This window comes from Chlorocebus sabaeus, unplaced genomic scaffold, assembly GCF_047675955.1.
Source record: "Chlorocebus sabaeus isolate Y175 unplaced genomic scaffold, mChlSab1.0.hap1 unalloc_scaffold_477, whole genome shotgun sequence".
NCBI lineage: Eukaryota > Metazoa > Chordata > Mammalia > Primates > Cercopithecidae > Chlorocebus > Chlorocebus sabaeus.
This window is the reverse complement of record NW_027327789.1, coordinates 5,332-11,794: the sequence shown is the minus strand read 5'-3', so window position 1 is coordinate 11,794 and position 6,463 is coordinate 5,332. Positions and strand designations below refer to the sequence as shown.

The following is a 6,463-nucleotide window of genomic DNA, read 5'->3' as shown; positions in this document are numbered from 1 at the left end:
AGTTGAGGGGTGGTGGCGTGAGGTCGGTGGTCCCCGAGGAAGCCCCTAGCAAGGCCGGTTTCCGTGGGATGGAAAACTGCCGTTCAGTAGCTTTAATCCTGGCTTCACGGGTCTAACATACAATCTTGCACTTGGATACTTGGATCCCAGCCAGGTCAGATGGCCCTGAAAGGACATTCGGACTGTGACGGCTGCACCCATTCTCAGCATCTGTAGGGTCTCCTATGTATGTGTGTGTTTCCATTTTCTTTCAGCACAATTTCTGCCAGTGAAGTCGTGAGAAATAGAAGGAAAGGTGGAATGAAGATGTGATTGAGGAAAGTGTGGTGTGGTCTTCGACCTTATTTTGCCTTGGTTGGTGCTCAAGAACTCCACCTGACCTCAGAGCTGAGCGTTTCTGCCAGGAGGTCCTGCCTTTTATCCTGCCTGGAGGCCTGTTGAGACACTCCAAGAAGCTTCATTAACAAATTGCCTTTTCCTTTTACAGCAGTTGGATATATTTGCAGTAAAACAAAGGAATAACCCCCCAATATGGTGATGAAATGCATTTAAGTATAGATAACATTCAGTCGTGAAGGGCCTGGGATTTTAATCATCTTTGGGTCATGTAACAAGTGGTGTTGGTGATTAAAATCTCCTGACAGCTTTGTTCTGCCACGTTTCTCAGTTTTGAATGATGATCTTCCTGGTTGTACCTTGGAGGGGCATTTGTGTCAGTAGAGAGCAGAGTGGTGGTTCCCAGAGGCTGGGAAAGGACAGAGGTGAGGCCCCTGAAGGACACTGGTCTTCCTGGTTTAGGGATTTGGGGCTCAACCACCTTCCTGGGTCCGTGTAAATTATACCCAGGATCATTTTCACTCGCCCCACTTTAGTTGAGCATTGGAGCTTCAGGATATGTGTGCCCACGTCACCTAGGCCGTGATCCTGGAGTTGGGTGAGACTGATTCCCAGGTTTATAGAATTACCCTGGGATTATTGAAAACAGAAGCACTTGAGGCATTCATAATGCTATTTCCTGCACATAATTTATGTTCAGTTCTTCAGAAACATTTATCTGAGGAAGCATCTATAACTTTTATTTTCTGCCACTCAGTGCTAGAAAGAATTGTGCAACACTCAAGTGAGTGGCATTATTCCTCTCCCTCCACCATGCAAGCAAGATTAAAGGTACCTCTGGCTCCCCTCAATCTTCTCATCTGCAGGGTGCCTGGCGTGGCAGTGTGCTGCCTTCCGTCTTCTTTTTGGGGAGAATTAGTTGTGTTTATGTGTACTGCTCAGCTCAGCGCAGTTGTGTGGGTGAGGAGCTTGGATGCTAGGTGACCCTCCCAGGCCTGCCTCCCACCTCCCTAGGCCTTGTTCTAAACTGACAGATAAACAGTGTGTTTTGGAAGAGGACAGCAGCAGGGCAGGAGAGAGTTTGTTCAGACTTTCTCCTTGCACTGACGTTTGAGCCTTCATCCAGCTTGGGCACTTCTACAGAGCTGCGTTTGTGTGTTGCAAACCATTCCCTCCCAGTAACCGTGCTTTCAGAGGTTTGGAAATGTGACTTAACTCATCTTCAATTTAAAGCGTACTATTAAATTTTAGTGTTGAAACTGATGTATTTTATGGCCTTTATTTGATTTCTCTTGATTTTTTTTCCCCCATATGAGACATGGCATCTTAAGGGAGACAGCCTGGTGTTGGCCGCCTTTCCTAAGGATGGAAGTGAATTCTGAAAGCCCTTTATGTAGGCAGCGAAATAATCAGGGAACCGTTATTATAGCTATGCCTGTCCATGTAAAGCGAGCACGACTCAGAAGCAGAAAAAAGTGCAGCCCGGGGGCAAGGTGAGCCCTAATGCTGCCTGTGCCTCACCTCCCTGCCATGAGGAACGGAAGTGCAAGCGCAGGTGGTTGAGTTAGCCTCCAAGCCCAGCCTGCGTCCCCCTCACATCCCTCTGCATCTGCAGGGGCACAGGCCGTGCTGCCACCCCTCGCTCAGTGCCAGGGCTGATGCGTCAGGAACAGCGGGTAGTGTCCACCCCTTGCTCGGTGCCAGGGATGATCTGTCAGGATCCCTCGTGCTCATCTGGTCCTCATGTCTTCATCACCAGCCTCCTGCTGGTAACGGGCTTGTTATTACCTTGGTATGGGTAATAACATACCCATACCAACGTATGTAATAACATACCCATACCAATGTATGTAATAACATACCCATACCAGGGTGTTGTGGGGCAGTGCTCAGTCCTCCGAGGGAATTGGCCCTTAGGCGATTCATATTCAACAGGATCGGGAAATGGGTTCTTGTTCCATGTCCTGGATCCCAGGAAGCCCTTGCCCTGGACCCTGTAATTCCCAGGGTCTTCCTGAGAAACACTGGTGCCACTGGAACACAGCCCGACCCCCTCCAGTTTCTCCGCTTTGTAACTGCACTTGTGTTTAGCAGGTCTTCCAGGACTTAGACGCTGCTTGGTGTGAGCCAGGTTTTGTGTGGAAAGAGGACAGATCCGAGCAGGCAACCAACCAGCCCAGAACCATCTTTTACGCTTCCAGATTCTGTGTCCAAAAACTCACCCGTGGACATTGAGGGTGATGCATTTCTGCCCCAAGACATCTGTGGACTCAGCTGGAGGGATCGAAAGGATGTGGAGCCTCTTCACTCTGGCCTGGGCTTGGACCTGCTGTGCAGCCTCTCAGTGGCACCAGGGCCCCCTTGTGTCACAGTGGCCTTGGGTTGGTGGCACTGCCCCAGGATGTCCCAGGCTTCATGATAGTAGGGCCTGCTTGTGCCATGGCAGCCTCGGGATGGTGGCACTGCCCCAGGGTGTCCCAGGTTCCAAGGCTAGTGTTCCGTCCAGCGAAGGGAAGTTGTACTGTAAGGTCTAGTCTCGGAAGGTGCCTGGGGTCCTATCCTTCAGAGCGGTCCTGCACTCACCACAAATCAAGCCAGGGGAGGCCCTGCCAGAATTTGCAGCTGTGTTTCAGGTTGTTCCACAAGGCCTCTTTTATTTTGGGCTAGTCAGGTATATAATTCTTATTCTCTGGTTTTTTTAAGACAGGCAAAAAAAAAAAAAAAAAAAAAAAAAAAAACAAACCTTTTTGTTGCCCAGGCAGTGGTGTGAGCAAATCTTACTACAGCCTCAACCTCCCAGGCTCAAGCGATCCACCTGCCTCAGTCTCCTGAGTAGCCAGGACCCACAGGCACATGTTCCACGAGTCCTCATGCCTGACTTATTTTTGTATTTTTTGTAGAGATGGAGTTTTACAATGTTGCCCAGGCTGGACTCAAACTCCTGGACTTAAGCAGTCCAGCTGCCTCAGCCTCCCAAAGTACTGAGATCACAGGTATGAGCCACCGTGCCTGGCCAAGTGTGTTTCTAATTTCAAAATTAAGAGGACCCAGAGTCAGTTAATTACGTCTCTACTGGAATATGCTGCTTATAGTACATTAGGAAAAATCATCCAGAACTTGGAAAAGGGGCTGGTCAGACACAGCCTTTCGAGGTTGTCTGATGAACCCCTGGGGTCTTTAACCATCTGGAGGGATGTACCAAGTCAGACTCACTATTGTCGACCAACTGAAGCCCAGGTTTCATGAGGTTATGTGTTAACTTGTAGTACTTTGTCTGGCAGAGATGCGAGTGACTTCTGCTCAGTGAGAGGCTCATCTCAGGGACTTCATGGCCTGAGGGACGGCAGCCTGTTTGAGCTGATCGAGCTATCTCGCGCTACCCTTATTTTCTGAAACGCCTATGAGTTTCACACTTTAAAGACGAGTTCTCACACGGTCTTTGAAGCGGCTTCATGCCCGCGCTCCTTGGTAATGATTGAATGCTTTTTTTGACCCCTTGTCCCCTTTCTTTCGGGTGTTCCAGTCTCAGTTCTCATGATGTGTTCTGCTTCTGCAGGAATTTCTGAAGCTGCTGAGTGTAGAAAGCACTGAGGAGGCTGTGCTCCCACCCCTGTGAGTCTTCCAGGCATGATCCTCTCCCCTTGGCGAGGCAGTGTCCATGACACACCGAGGAGGCTGTGCTCCTGTCCCCCAGTGAGCTTTCCAGGTGTCCTCGTCTCCCCTCCAGGGGGACAGGAGGAACCTTTCAAACCCTTCTTAAACTTGTTTTCATGTCTTTGTTTTAACAGATTTCTTTGCATCTTCTCCCTTATCCAGAAGTGAGGGTGAACGCTGAGTTATTCACGGGAGTCAAGAAACCACACGCAGCCCAAAGTGACGTTTCCCTGAAATGATTTGTGTGTGTTCACCTTAAAATGCAATTCAGTAAAACAGGTGTGTTTTGAGGAATGACTTTAAATTACTCAGGTAAAAATGTGACAGTTAAATTTCATCATCTGTGCGGGTGTCCACAACCCCCTTCTGTGATTGCTTGTGAGTTTGTGACTTGTGGTTATATTTGAAGAAATAAAATCTGTTGCTGAGGACTTTAGAGGGTGTGCTGGGATTGTGTAGGGTGGACATCGGGGGCTTCAGTGTGTGGCTTCCTTGAAGAGGTTCAAATTAAGGCTGAGAGTCCCTACTCCAAAATGCTCCGAAACCTGAAACATTCCGAGCTTCCTCATGACACTCGAAGGAAATGCTCTTCGGAGCACTTTGGATTTCAGGCTGGGGATGGTCAACTGGAAAGTGAAATATTGCAAGACCCTTCTGGCCCCAGGAGCTTGGATAAGGTCATGGAGGGGGCCTGTGCCAGGTGTCCCTGGAGTGTTAGGCAGCCTGGGCTCGCTGAACTGGTTTTTGTAGGAGCCACAGAAGGGAGAGAGGGTCAAAGTGGCCACGCCTGGCTCCTCAGAAGGCTGGACCAGAAGGAGATGGGCGCAGAGGGCAGCAGTTGAGTCCCCAGCGTCTGGGGCCCCTGTCCCTGGTGGAGTTGAGAGCCTCCTCTAGTTGTGGCCTCTCCCCTGTCAGCAGCCACTGAGGCCTGAAGGGAGAGGGGGCTGAGGAGAGGAGGAAGGATAGGCGTACTTTTGGAGAGGGCCAGCATCTGCCTGTGCTAGCCTCGTGTGTTACTCCTCCATCCAGGGTGCACGGCCATGCCTCGTGGTGTAGCGGTTCCCGGGATGCACAGCGCTTTTGTCTGCAGTAACGGCTTTGTCTCCAACCCTTGGAGGCAAGTTACCTTTTTCCCCAGTGAAAAGAGGTAGAAAATCTTATAGAAATGCATTTGCTCTAATGTCTATTTTCGGATAAGACATGGTCGCTTAGGCCAAATCTTTGGGAGGTCAAGGCAGGAGGATCACTTGAGGCCAAGGGGTTCAAGACCAGCCTGGACAACATAGCAAGACCCCATCTGTATTACAGAAATGTTAGCTGAGTGTGGTGGTGCCTGCCTGTGGTCCCTGCTACTCTGGAGGCTGAGGTGGGAAGATCACTTAAGGCTACAGTGAACTGCGATTGCTCCACTGTACTCCAATCTTGGCAACAGAGCCAAGACCCAGTCTCAGAAAGAAAAGTAAAAAAAAAAAAAAAAAAAAAAAAAATCCAGAAATGTCATTTTCTTTTTAAATCATCCCAAAAGAAAAATCAGTTTTTTCTAAGAATGTAAAGGGAAACTGATACGATTCTTTCCTTGCATTGTTTCTCCTTTTCAAATATTTACAGTAGTCCATCCACATCATCTCTCATCTCATTACAAAGCAGCAGGTGTCTTTGAGGTTAGTGGTGCTTCTCTGTGTCGCACCTTGGAGAACAGCCTGCATGAAACCTCTTACCACCACCGTGCGCATTGTAGTCCCAACTAAAATCCTCTCCAGAGACGCCTGTGCTGCTTATTATAGCAGAACTTTGGTTGTGCTGAAATGTGCATTCAGCTCATGGTTTTAAGTTCATATCTGAGATGATGCTGTATAATTCCTGAAGTATATGGGATCAGTAATGATTGAAGATAATTCTGGCTGATGTCATTTAGAGGATATTTTTCACTTCAAGTTAAAGCTTCCTTCGCCATAGTCATTTTGGGATTCATTTAACTATGTGCTTTATTTCATAGCTCAAATTTTTCATTAGTCATTTTATAACATAGGATTTTGAAAGCAGATTTGGCAAAATATTTCTAACAAAATGTTTGCTTATGACGTCCCAAGGAACAGCACTCAGAATTGCTGGTAACTGTGGTACATTTTAAGGCTGATGATAGAAGTCACTTGAATGGTAAGGGCTGCTTTGTGAGGCAGATGGGGTTTGAACCCCGACCCTCCTGATACACCAGTCCTGACACTGGCCTTCTCTCCTCTCCACTGGGAGATGAGAAGGGTGCTAGCATCCTCCTCACAGGCTGTCCTGAGAGCCCTGGACTAAGGGCTTGTGTTCCTCTTGCAGGTGGCGCAGATCTGGGGGCTTGACGATATACACACTGCAGGCTGCCAGTGTTGGGGTAATCCAGTGTTATTCATAAAGGGGGGATTTGCTTTGCTCCCCTGCAGACCAGGTGCGGTGCTGCTGTTGTAGCAGATGTGTGGGTCCTCTT

The 6,463-nt window shown here is 48.6% G+C and overlaps 1 long non-coding RNA gene across 1 annotated transcript; it reads left to right on the top strand.

The window, feature by feature from the left end:
• The first annotated feature begins 2,060 nt into the window (after positions 1-2,060).
• Positions 2,061-4,907, top strand: LOC140711284 (uncharacterized). The gene is made up of 2 exons (XR_012092445.1): positions 2,061-3,948; positions 4,125-4,907. It is a non-coding gene; the product is annotated as an uncharacterized lncRNA (long non-coding RNA).
• Positions 4,908-6,463: the final 1,556 nt, after the last annotated feature.